The sequence below is a fragment of the Cynocephalus volans genome, chromosome 1 (assembly GCF_027409185.1).
Source record: "Cynocephalus volans isolate mCynVol1 chromosome 1, mCynVol1.pri, whole genome shotgun sequence".
Classification (NCBI taxonomy): Eukaryota; Metazoa; Chordata; class Mammalia; order Dermoptera; family Cynocephalidae; genus Cynocephalus; species Cynocephalus volans.
In genome coordinates this window covers 111090329-111102883 of record NC_084460.1, presented here as the reverse complement: position 1 = coordinate 111102883, position 12555 = coordinate 111090329, and positions in this window count along the sequence as shown.

Genomic DNA, 12555 nt, shown 5'->3' with positions numbered 1-12555 from the left:
GAACTAGTCTTTCACTAACTCCTTTTCCACCAGTGACTTCATTTTGGGGGGTCCCAGTATCAAGATCAATTGAGAAATGAATTTGCACCTGAGTATTTCTAAGGACTGTTCCACTTTTATTATGTTTTTGTTCTATTTTTTAAACATCTGGTCTGCTATGAAAGCTGACTATTTCTCCTAGCTTCAAATACGACTTCTATTTTGATGAATCCCCAATTCATATCTCCAATCCAGACATCTCTTTTGAATTCAAGTCTTGAATATCCAACTGCCTACTTTGACATCTACCCCAGAGACATCTCACACACAGCATTTTCAAAACTGAGTTTTGAACAATTGCCGCCCTCCAAAAGATTTTTCTTTGCAGTGTTTCTAACTCCATAAATGAAAGCACATCCACCCAGATGCCCAATCCAGTGAGAGGTATTGGAAATAGGATGGGTAGAATGGAAAACAAAAAAGCACGAGAAGTACCTACTCATGCTCAATCTGATCTATTGTTAAATTCTGTCAATTCTAACCTCAAAGCATGTCTCAAATCTTTCTGCACCTCACCACCTACACTGCCACCTCCCTAGTCCAAGCTACCTTCATCTCTCACCAGGATACCTAAAATAACCCCTTACAGAATCCACTCTTATCCCTTTCTATTTCATCTTCCATACAATAGCTGGGATGGTTTTCCTGAGACATAAATCAGATCACGTCACCATCCTGCCTAAAAACCTTCCATACCTTCTTGATGTGCTTAAAATAAACTATAAATTCCTGACCATGACTTATGAAGACCTGTATGATCTAGCTTCTGCTTCTCCTTCCAACCTCATCTTTTACCATGCTGGCCTCTTTCAAGTCTCTGACATGCCACAATTTTACTGATTTTAGCATTGTTTGAGCTCTGTTCCATCTATCTGGCACTCTTTCCCCTCACTCTTAGCCTGGCTAATCCACCCTTTTTTTTCAAATCTCAGCTTAAAGTTTGCTTTACCAGAGGTTCCTGTACCCCTAGGTAAATCTGTCTTTCCCCCATCTCATAGCCCCTTACTTATTTTCTATATTTCAGTTATCATAATTTATAATGAAATATTCCTTTGTGGATTTACTTATGACATGCTTATCTGCTCAACTAGACTATAAGCTCCTCTAGGAATGGGTTGGTAGGGGTTTTCTTTGTATGTGCAAAATCTAGCCCAGTGCTTAGTATATAGTCAGTGCTCAATTCATAATTGGTAGTCAAGTTTGTAACTTCTGTGGCTGCATATTAGTAAAACTTGAAGATATAACCACATGTTTATTCCATGCTGAAAAAGTGCCATCGAATGGATGATCAAATAAGGAAATATAGTTGAATATATCCTGTTTCTCCAACTTTCTTAGTTCCTTACCCCTAGAATTTTATAGCACTCCTGTATTCTCTTATTGAAACTTCCCAGTTGTCAGAATTGAGAAAGGAAATATATAGCTACGATGTTTCCTTTGCTTTGATCCCCAGATACATTTAGCTTTGTACAGGAATGTGGCTTCTACAGGTATGGTTGGGTGAGAGATGGTGGAAACAGGGTTGGTAGAAAGGAAAACAAAAAAGCACGAGAGCCACACAGGAAAATGGCTTGCCCTTGCTCAGGCTGGGCATTGCCTAGGGTCCCTGATTTTGTCCCAGCTCACCCACTTGAAGTGTCTTTAAGATTGCAGTTTTTATGCTGTGTACATGAGTATTTTCTCCCTCTTACCTCTAGGAATCCAAAAATAAATGAGCTGTTGATCATAGGCTTGGTGCTGGGAAAACTGGTGAGTATGGGTAGATTTTGCCTATAACTTTTCCTAAGATTAAACTTAGCTCAAAACAACTGATTTTGGGGGGGTGGGGGGTATGTGCAGGAGAGGGGTAGGGTGGAGCTAAGGTAGAAAGAGGAGGAAGAAAGAGGAATAAGGTACCAAAAAGGAGGATCTAACACTGGATTTCAGTTCCCACTACTGGGAAATGATTCATTTCCAATTCTGCATTTCAAGAACAAAAAGACTTTCTGATGATCTTTTTTATTCTCTTTGGATCAGTATGAATCCTTAGCAGCAATTTATGTCTTTCTGTACTTAAAGGGTTAAAATATTTTGGGAAGTGAAATAATCACATTTAAGGATGGTTATAAAGTTAAGACCAGGCACAAATACACTGTTCCACAGGTATAATCTGAGTCTCAGAATCTGTTAGTGAATAACCTGATAGCTTTCCTTCACTGTGACAGTTCACTCATTAGTTGGTCCATTCATCATTCCACAACTACTTCAAACTGTGCATTATGATTTTTCAGAGTACTTTCTCCTTTGTGGTACTTAATTCTCATGAGAATCCTGTAATGTACTCCTTTAACAGAAATAATCATTTTAGAGAACAAGAAACTGAGACCCACAAAAGTTAGTCAGTTGTGGACCTTTAACTGGAACCCAGACCCTCAGATTTCACATAGGATTCTCATTCAGTTCTATCTACTTTATTTGAGTCAGCATTTTCTAATGAGCCCAATGTGTTGGACACAATTCTAAGAAAATAAAATTGAAGGACTCCTGTCCTTGAGGAGCTTATAGCTTGTCAGGGAGAAGCTGAGATCAAGCCGTTTATGCAGCATGAGGGAAAGTGCGTAGGTCCTTGGAGAATGTCGAGGATGCTGGTAGAGAAAACAGTGTTGTAGATGAGACTGGGGAGAAGAGAGAAGGCTTCAAGTGCTTAATTTACTGATTCATCATCACATCAGCAAGTCATCTTAATATGCCTTTCCAAGTTACGGCCTTTATTAGCATTAATTATTAATTTTTTTAGCATTATTAATTATTAGCATTATTAATTTTTTTTCTGTCTCATTTTCTTTTGAGCATTTTGCTGGCATTTTAGTGCCAATGCTTTCAAAGGGCAAGGCTGGTCCTAACAATGATGTTTAGACATGGAAAATTGCTGAACTTCCAGATAATTGTGAAATTGCTAAAATCTTATCTGGTGGCATTATGCGTGTGCCATTATATCTAAGTTGTCCTTGCCTGGACACAGAAAAGAAACGGTTACAACTCCTGTCAAATGGACCCGACTCTGAGGCAGACTGCACACTGGTGACTAGGGTGCTGTGGAAACTGATGCTGGCACCTGGAGATGTCACCTGTCAGTTTATTACTCAAAGTTCTGGGATGACCAGAGGACAGAGATGAACTTGGTCTTGGTTGAGTAGGCATCAGGATCTACTAGGTGTCCAGTTCCTGCTAGGAACGGTATTGGGTTCTAGAGTCCAGGCTATGGATGTTGTTTGAGGTTGTGTGCTTTGGAGTAGCATCATACTGGGTGACCTGTCTGCTCATGGTAGAACCCAACGGGTACTAAACAAAGAAGATATAAAATCAGGGTCCAGGCTCTCCAAGGAGAGGGCTGATAAGAGTTAAGCAGGAGCCTAGGCCTGGAGTTCAAGATAGAATTCAGGATAGACTCCAGTCTCATTGGGAGAATGAGTATGGTTAGCAGCAGAGCTCTGGCCTGCAGGCTGAGCCAACATGGTGATGGTGGCAGTGGAGAAAGCTGAGACTCTGGGTGCTCCAGGCTCTTGCAGATCTTCCTGCATTGGGTGTTGGGTATTACTGGATGGTACACTGGGGTGGCTGGGTTATGCTCTATTCTAATTAATACTGGATGAAACACTCAAAGAGGCTAAACCTGCCCAGGGAGGTAGTCAACGCCTCACACTGATGTGGTAGTGGGTTCAGGGAAAAGCTTCTGAGAAGAAGCCATAGAGTTTTACAGGACATTTGGGGGTCGATCCTGGTGTAGTGACTATCTTTTGCATAACCTAAAGCAAGTTTCAGAACCTTTCTGGGCTTTGTTTCCTCAGTAGGTGGTTTGCCCTCTGGGGTCAGGATCACAAGTTTTATTCATATTTGTTTCCCCATCATCTAGTGCAGTATCACACAAAAGGTGGTCAAGGAAATGTGTGTCATCTGATGAGTGAATGAATGCGTGAATAGAATGAACTGAGCATGAGGAATCACATCAGTGGTTTAAGGGAGGAGGAACTTATCAGAACCATGCTCCTTACTCTTACCCTCTAGATTCTGATTCTACCCCCTTGTCCTTCTTTGAGAGCCCGTGACCCAATTAATGGTAGATTTCCTAAAGCTTTTAATACCTTTGTGACTGATGAAATAACATTGAGATAGTTTATTCCTAAATGTTTTTCCTCAGTATTCACTAGCCAAAAGTGTTATAAAAATAATAAACAAATCACCTGTAGCCCTAGAAGGATCCCCAAAAGGGTTTATCTACCAGAAGAGCTCATGGTGGCCTCACAGAGATAGCATAGTAACCAGGAAACACTTTGATATTTGCAAATGCTGGAAACACCAACAAACAAGATATCCACACCATGACCAAGGGGCGGGAGATAGATTAAAGACCTACAGAATTTACTTCATCTCATTTCAGTCAATATACTCAGAAAGGGTGGTATTTTGTTGGTGTGGAGACAAGTGTCTTCCAGAATGAAAGGTCTTCTCCAAGAGTGTGGGCAGTTCTCACTTTTGCTATATGCCCTAAAAATGTGGGTGGCTCCAACTTAAACCAAATATTCAAACTGTGAATCAGGGAACTAATTGTTTGTATTTAAAAGACTACACCTAGGGCTTTTCACGTTCTGAGTGTGTACTTGTGAGATAGACAGACAGAGAGATATCAAACATTTTGGAAGATAAAAGAATAGAGGAGAAAAAAGCATCCATAATCTTAGTACCATAAGACAGCCACTATAAATGTTTTTGTTAATTGTGTACTCATGTTTATATATTCTATTTTTTATGAAGAAAGTTTTAAAACGTATTTATGACTATATACAAACGTATATCATGTACACATATAATATGTATATATAATATACATAGACTGCTTCTTTTCACTGTACATGTTACCTTGAGTATTTTTCAATTCTAATTTTTTAGTTAGTTGTATTGGAACTAACTTAACCATTATCCACTCAACACCCTTTCTCCCAACTGAGTCATGAGGGGACATATAGGTTGTTCAAATTTTTTGTTATTAAAGGATGCATATATTCACTTAAAGATTTTTTTCTGCATGCTGAATTATGCCTTGAGGATAGATTCCTAGAATTGTAACTGTTGGGTCAAAGGGCATGACTACATTAATGATTCTTGATACATGTGACCAAACAGATCTCTAAAAGAGTCATGTTAATTGGCACAGTAGGACCCAGTCTCACAGCATTTCACCAAGAGTTGCTTAAATGTCAGCTTCTATAGTGAATATAAGTGTTGGTTCAAAAATGTTGGCAGAGAGGCTGACAGAGGTGGGAAAAGGTGAAGGGAAGAAGAGAAGAGACACTTAAAGTGCAAGTGCAGCATTAGAACGAGAAGCCATTTGTAACCAACAATTGGTTATTGGATATTACTGGATGGTACACTGGGGTGGCTGGGTTATGCTCTATTCAAATCAATACTGGTTGAAACACTCAAAGAGGTTAAACCTGCCCAGCAAGGTAGTCAATGCCTCACACTGATGTGGAAGTGGGTTCAGGGAACAGCCTCTTCACGAAGCATTTTTTGACATCGTAATGTACATCAATGTAATAGCAGCCCTTAGTTTACTAAAGTGGATACTACAGCATAATAAATGATTCAGAGTGGACTTGTTGATGGACACCAACTTTACCATTAACTTGATGAGTAGTCTTTGCAAATTATTTCCCTCTCTGGACATTTCTCAACTGTGGAACTGGGAAGTTGAAAGATGAGGATAGAGGCTTTCAGAATTTAGAGTATTGGCTCATATACAAATGATAAAGACAAATTCATAGAGTTATGGGGGCTGGTCCACTGTTCTTTAGACACCCAGAATTACAATTCTGATGGGATCCACGATCTTACTGGAATTGTGCAATGAAGGAGCAGACACTGTAGGAAGCTCTTGGGGCTCTGCCAACCTCAGCAATGAATCCCCAAATCCTTTTGTCCCATATGGACTGATGAAAAAATTGAGGGACTTGTTTTCATGGAGGGTTTCCACAGAGAAATGTTGAATACATGGATTGATGAGGTGGCTTGAGTCATCTAACTCCATGACAACATTTGGCCATTCGTACCTCCCTAGTGTTCTCCTGACGGTTCTTTATCCAGGTGGTGGCATTAACTAAATTACTTTCAATTTAGTAAGTTAAAAGAATAAATGAGGGGCCACTATTTGCCTGACTCCATTGCAGGCAATGATTGAGTGGGAAGCAGTACCTCTCAGATTTCAAGAGAGGCCAGGGTCACTTTTGGAGGTTTATGGTTTTGGGGGAGGGGAAAAATATATATATATATATTCCTCCCCTCACCCCACCCCAAATACATATATTTCCAGGTAACACACTTTATTTTTAAGTAGAGTTTTAGATTAACAGAAAAATTGAGATGATAGTACAGAGAATAACCCTGTACCCAGTTTCCCCCATTACTGACATCTTACATTAGTATAGTACATTTGTAACAATGAAACAAAATTGATACATTATTAACTTAAAGCCCATTACTGATTCAGATATTTTTAGGTTTACTTTGTCTTTTTCAGTTCCATGATCCCATCCCCAGGATGTTACATTACATTAAGTTGTCATGTCTCCGTAGGCTACTTGTGGCTGTGGCAGTTCCTCAGACTTTCCTTGTTTTTGATGACCTTGATGGTTTTGAAGATTACTGGTCAATTATTGTCAGATACTCTTTTATTGGAATGTGTCTGATGTTTTTCTTATGACTAGACGAGAGTTACGGGGGGAAGGCCACAGAGATGAAGAACCAACCATTCTCATCACCTCTTATCAACATGATATGTCATCGCTGATGTTGACCTATCACCTGGCTGAGACACTGTTTTGTCAGGTTTCTCCATGTTAAGTTACTTTCCCTCCTACTCCTTTTCCATCCATACTCTACTCTTTGGATGAAAGATACCATATGCAGCTCACATTTAGAGTGGAGATTTAAGTTCCCTATCCTTGAAAGCAGTGTTTCTTTATAAACTACTTGGAATTCTTCTTCATGGGACATCTGCCTCTTCTCTTCTATCTATTGATTTATTCAATGATTTATTTATATCAGTATGGACTCGTGGATATTTATTTTATACTTTGGGTTATAATCCAAAATACTTTTCTATTTTGTTGTGAAAATTGTTCCGAGTTTGGCCATTGGGAGATCTTCAAGTGACTTCTATGTCTCTCTGAATTATCTCCCGTTAACGTGGCTTTGTTTTTGTTTTTATTTTCAGAAATTCCTTACTTTATGGTGCTACAAGATGTTCCATTCCCACTTTGCATCTATCCTGTCCCAGTCCTAGACTCAACCATCTCTCCCAAAAGCCTTGGTTCCTGTTTCTGGGGAATGGGATTAGAAACCAATCACTGGGTACTAGGTATGCTTGCTGCTTATCATTGCTTCTAGGTCAAATATAGTTTGAATCTTTCATTTTTTTCTTCTCTTCTATAAAATTTTACTTTTAAGCAACAACAAACACACAACTGCAATACAATTACACTGATCATAAGACAATTATAGATTATCAATATTAAATAACGTTACCATAGGAGCCTGTGGTCCTACCCAGGGACCCACATGCAAAACTTGTGCATGATGGTCTTCTTTCAACCCTGTTAGTGTTCCACTAAGATTGGTGTATAACCTCAGTAGAGATCATATCAACAGTCTAAATTTGAGGCCTTCTCTAAATGTGAGGCCACAGCAAATGGCTCTTTTGCTAGGATGCCCACCCTATACCCTCTTTCCATAATAAGCCATGGAAAAAGCATAGTGGATTTAGAACCAGGGCATCAAAGTTCTGGATTCAGCTCTGTCAGGGGTTCAGTGTATGTGACAAGTGCATTCTGTCTGGGCTTCAATTTCTAATTACACAAAATCAGTAGCACTGGATTGGTTAATAGCCAAGGACCCTTCCAGTACTAGCATATAACAACTCAATAGTTTTACACTGAGGGAATGCAATTGGCTCCACCCTTCCCCCTCCTTGTACATAGGTCCAGTTTTCCAGAAAGTCTAAGCCAGTGGAGGGATGGGTAATGTGAAGGTTGCTGCTTATAAATAAGAGCCTCTTTAGTGTTTCCTGAGGATGCAGAGAGCTGTTAAAGGCCTTAGATTGTCTAGACAACCAGGCCTAAGAAACTCTAGACCCCCCGCCCTCTTTTTTTTAAAGAATGGAGATCAAAAAAGTATAGGAAATATTGATGAGAAGTATCTCTTACATTGCTTTCAAGTTTGTTCTGGGAGATCAAAGCTGCTGCTGCTGCTTCTTTTTTTTGGTAAGGGAAAACTCCTCATCTGTTATTTCCTCTGACTTCAAATAATTACCTTTAATTACCTTTAATGCAGCCACCTTTAAGTTTCTTACCAAGATTCTCTCTTTAGGTTCTTTCTTTTCTTGCTTTCTCTTTCCTCCTTTTTTCTTTTCTTTCTCTCTCTCTCTGTGTGTGTGTGTGTGTGAACGTTATGACATATTTTTCACATCCACATGGAACCCTGTGGCTTAAAGACTACCTAGTTTACACGTGTCATCTTCTTCTTATCATTGACTGAGACAGTTTCCAAAAACAAACAGAAGGAAAAAAAGAGCTACAGTGCAGAAAAGACACTCGGGAACTGTCACATCTAATTATGAATGCTGGAGACCAAAGGTACAAGGTCTTAAAAACTGTTCCCTCCAACTCAACTTTTAAAATCTTCAATTGGCTTTTGAACTCACTCAGCACAATCCCAGACTTTGGTCTACAATTGGTTAAAAATTGATAGAGCTGAGGATTCTGGGACTACCTTCGTTACCTAGAAGTTTACATTTTAACCCCTTCCTCCACCCCAGGGACACATATAAACACAGCTCCTTTCTGCCCTCCTCCCACGTTAAAGTTATGTAAATATGTAATTAGATGTAAAGGTACAGAACTTAGAACAGACAGGCATCCTGCGAATCATCTGGGTTATATTCCTTCATACAGTTGAGGAAACTTTGTCCTCACAAGTGGCTTTGCTCAATGTCCCATAAGGATTTCCAGGCAGAGCTGTAATTAGAAACCAAGGTTTTTTGGCAACAAGTCCAGTTTTTTTCCTTCTCCCTCATACTGTGTCCCTGAGGAGTCACGTGTGTGTGTGTGTGTGTGTGTGTGTGTGTGTGTGTGTGTGTGTGTGTGTGTGTGTGTGTGTGTGTGTGTGTGCATAGGTTACATAGACTCTGACATGGTGGAAACATGCATCAAACATCTGTAGTCTGACCTCAGGGAACAGTTTAATGACTCGAATTTCAGGGAGCTGAAAGGTTTCTGCGGGTGGAGGTTGAAATAAACAAGAAAAGCCACTCTGGAGATGTGAATGGAAAAGTACCCAGCCCTCCCTCCCTCTGCACATTCTTCCGCTCTCCAGCTCTCCCTGCCATCAAGCCAGCTCCAGATAGGCTTGTGCATGGTCAGGTGTACAGAGGGCGGTGTGGAGAAGAAAGAATGAAAAAGAAATGCAGGTACAACACGCAAATCAAGTTTTTCCACTTCTAGCCCTTAGGTAGTAGAGACAGCTAAGCTAAGCGCAGCAGTCAGGCAGGCGGGTGGGCCAGCTGCCCAAGTTTACAAACACCCAAGTGCGTTCCTCCCTTCGTCCCTCTCAGAGTCCAGCTGCTGTCTTCCCTCATGTTAGAGTTTCATAGGAAGTGAAAACCCTGCTTTTCAAAACAGTGATTGAATGCAATAAACAAATGATTATGTGCCCCCACCCCCAATCACTTCTCTATTTTAAGCTCCCAATATTTATTTCCATTTTAAATAAGTGAGAAAAGTGTGGAACATCAGTGTTTGGGGGAAAACCCAGAGCCAGGCTGAAAAAGTTTCTAAAGGGAGAAGATATATCAGAAGAGTAAAGGCTGACAGCAGGCAGCATATGGGTCAAAATTAAATGCTGACACTTCCTTTTCAGAAGGCAGTGGCTGGAAATTTATATTTTAAACATTTCCAAAACTTTCTGATCAATTTCTTTAAAACATGCCAAGAAACTTGTCCTTTCTCCAAGGATAATATAGGGAGATTGTTTATAATAGTTCTAAATGAAGAACTTGAAATAAAATGAAAAAGCAAAATTTTACACGTCAGATAACATCTCCCATACCCATCAAAAGTAATGTCCAGTACTATATAGCTCAGGTGACAAGCATAACCAAATAAAAATGACCATCGAAATTTCTATACTCATCGCGATTTGGAGTTGGTTCTGAGAACCAGTTTACAGTTTACTCAGAGCCCAAAGCAGCCTTGCTTTCCTCAATTCTGTAAGAAAACAAGATACCCACCTGCAAACCTAGGTCATCAAGGAACCCTGATACTCTAAAATGAGGCAGGTCCCATCAAACCATGCAGACCGATTTTCAGTTGTGTTCCTGAGGCCACACATGACTCTTGTGAGGGGCCAAGCCTGTCCTCTTGAAAGAAGGAAGCCTGGAGAAGTTGAGTCATTATCTGCAAGTTTCCTTCCAGTTCTAAAATCTATAATTCTGTGATGTGATAGCTTACAGACCTACCAAGGTGCCAGAAGTTCCTGACAGGTGAAACCTATTTCCTGTTTTGAGCCCACTTAGAAGACAGGACTGTTTATTCCAAGTATAGGTTTCTTTTCAGCAATGACTGAATTGTGCAGAAGGTTTTTCAAGGGGAACAGGATGTGAAATCTGTTCCTTTCCTTAAATAGATGTAATATTAAGACCAGGCTATTTTATTTTGTAATAAAGCTTATATTTACCCAGAAGCTATAATCAGGGACCTGCCTATAGTGCCTAGTTCATGGGGCAAAGAGGTTGGCCTGGTCCTTTATTCTGAATATTAACAGCCAGTAATCATAAAATCATGGGGCTAGTTGATACATAGTACCCCCAAGTGTGCAGGAATCATTCATAAGACCCCAGACATGGAATTGCTCTTTACTTCTTAAGGGTGATTTAAAAGAATTTGAATATATTCAAGTCAGTCCTTTCTTTAATCCTATAACAGCACTGCAGGAGTGAGGGAGGTTCTAATGCAGAGATGCCAACTGGCTACTTATGGTGAGAGATCAAGCATGAGAGAAGGAAGGACACTCTGGAAGAAATTCAATTGGTGTAACATTTGATAAAGTTACTTTCCTAGGAATTAAAAAGAGATTGAGAGGTGGGTGCACAGTTTTCATCACCATTCATTCCGTCCAGAGAAAAAGAGACTCAACTAAAAGTAAGTGTTTGGAATATTTTCAATAATTATTTTTTTCTCTCTCACTTTTTAAAAGGTATCTTTCTGTTCTGGTCAATTTCTTCCAACGTAAATACATTGTTTGGCAAAAAGTGGTAGTAGAAATGTGGGACTCTGGCACTTGGTTTCAGAAATAATGTGCTCAGAAGGTTTGAGGTCCCTGGTGATGGGGTTAATTATCTATAAACCAGGCCTGGTGGGTTCTCTCTCCAGGGGCTCCCTGCAGAGAATTAAAGAGGGCTGAGGTATGAGAAGGGTGAATTTCTTCCCAGCCCCCACTCTGGCTGGTTCTGCTGCCTGAGGGAGCAGATTTCCCTTTGCTCTGCAGCGCCCCCATGGGGCTAAGAGTGGAGTGGCAAAGGGAACACAGGAAGGACAAGCTGTGTGTGTTTAAGGTTGGGAGGAGTGGAATGAAGCAGGATGACAAGTGACCAAAAACCATAAAATTAATCCTATTACAGGACCAAAAATAGGGCAGACCCATACAATTCACATTCCAAACTGTACAGTACATCTGAGAAACCCTAAAGAGCTTATTGCTTATAGAAAATAGAAGAAAAAAAAAATCACACATATAAATACAAAAACAAAATCACTTCAGCAAAATCGGGGTGTCATTTTGAATCCAGTGAAAATCATTTAAAACTCTTTGAAAATGAGGGGGAAATGGACTCAAGTAAAAAAGCAGATAGTCTGCCTTCTGGGAGAATGAATCCGCACTTGACAATATCATGTGTCTTTGGAGGTAAAAATGTTCATTTCAACAACAGTGACAGGATTAGGCCTATGAATATTTTTCAAAAATCCTTCACAAGACAGACTTTTCTGCAGAGGCTGCGGTAATCCATCTGTCAATAAGTATTAAAATATTCAAATATCTCAGGGACAGACACTTACGCATATTTCTTAAGCTCCAGCCCTTGTGGAAAATAATCAACCCCTTTGGATCTCTCCTGGTGCTAAAACCTGCAACACAGCCTTTAAAAAAAGGGGGTGTGTGTGTCGACAACAACATTTTGAGCAATAGAGGAAACTTCTTACGGGACTGTCAGTGAAAGAAATTCCAAGTATCCCAGCAGACAGCCAGCAATCTTTCATAGCTCTCCTCATTTCTTTATTACAAACCCAGATTTCAGGTTGGGATAGGTAGACTATTTTAGGAGATATCTTTATTAGAAATTAACACGTGAAGAGATTTTGTGGAACCTTTAAGAACTCATCTGTAATTTAATGAGCCGCTTGAAGGACTCTCATAGACAAGGCTCAGAAC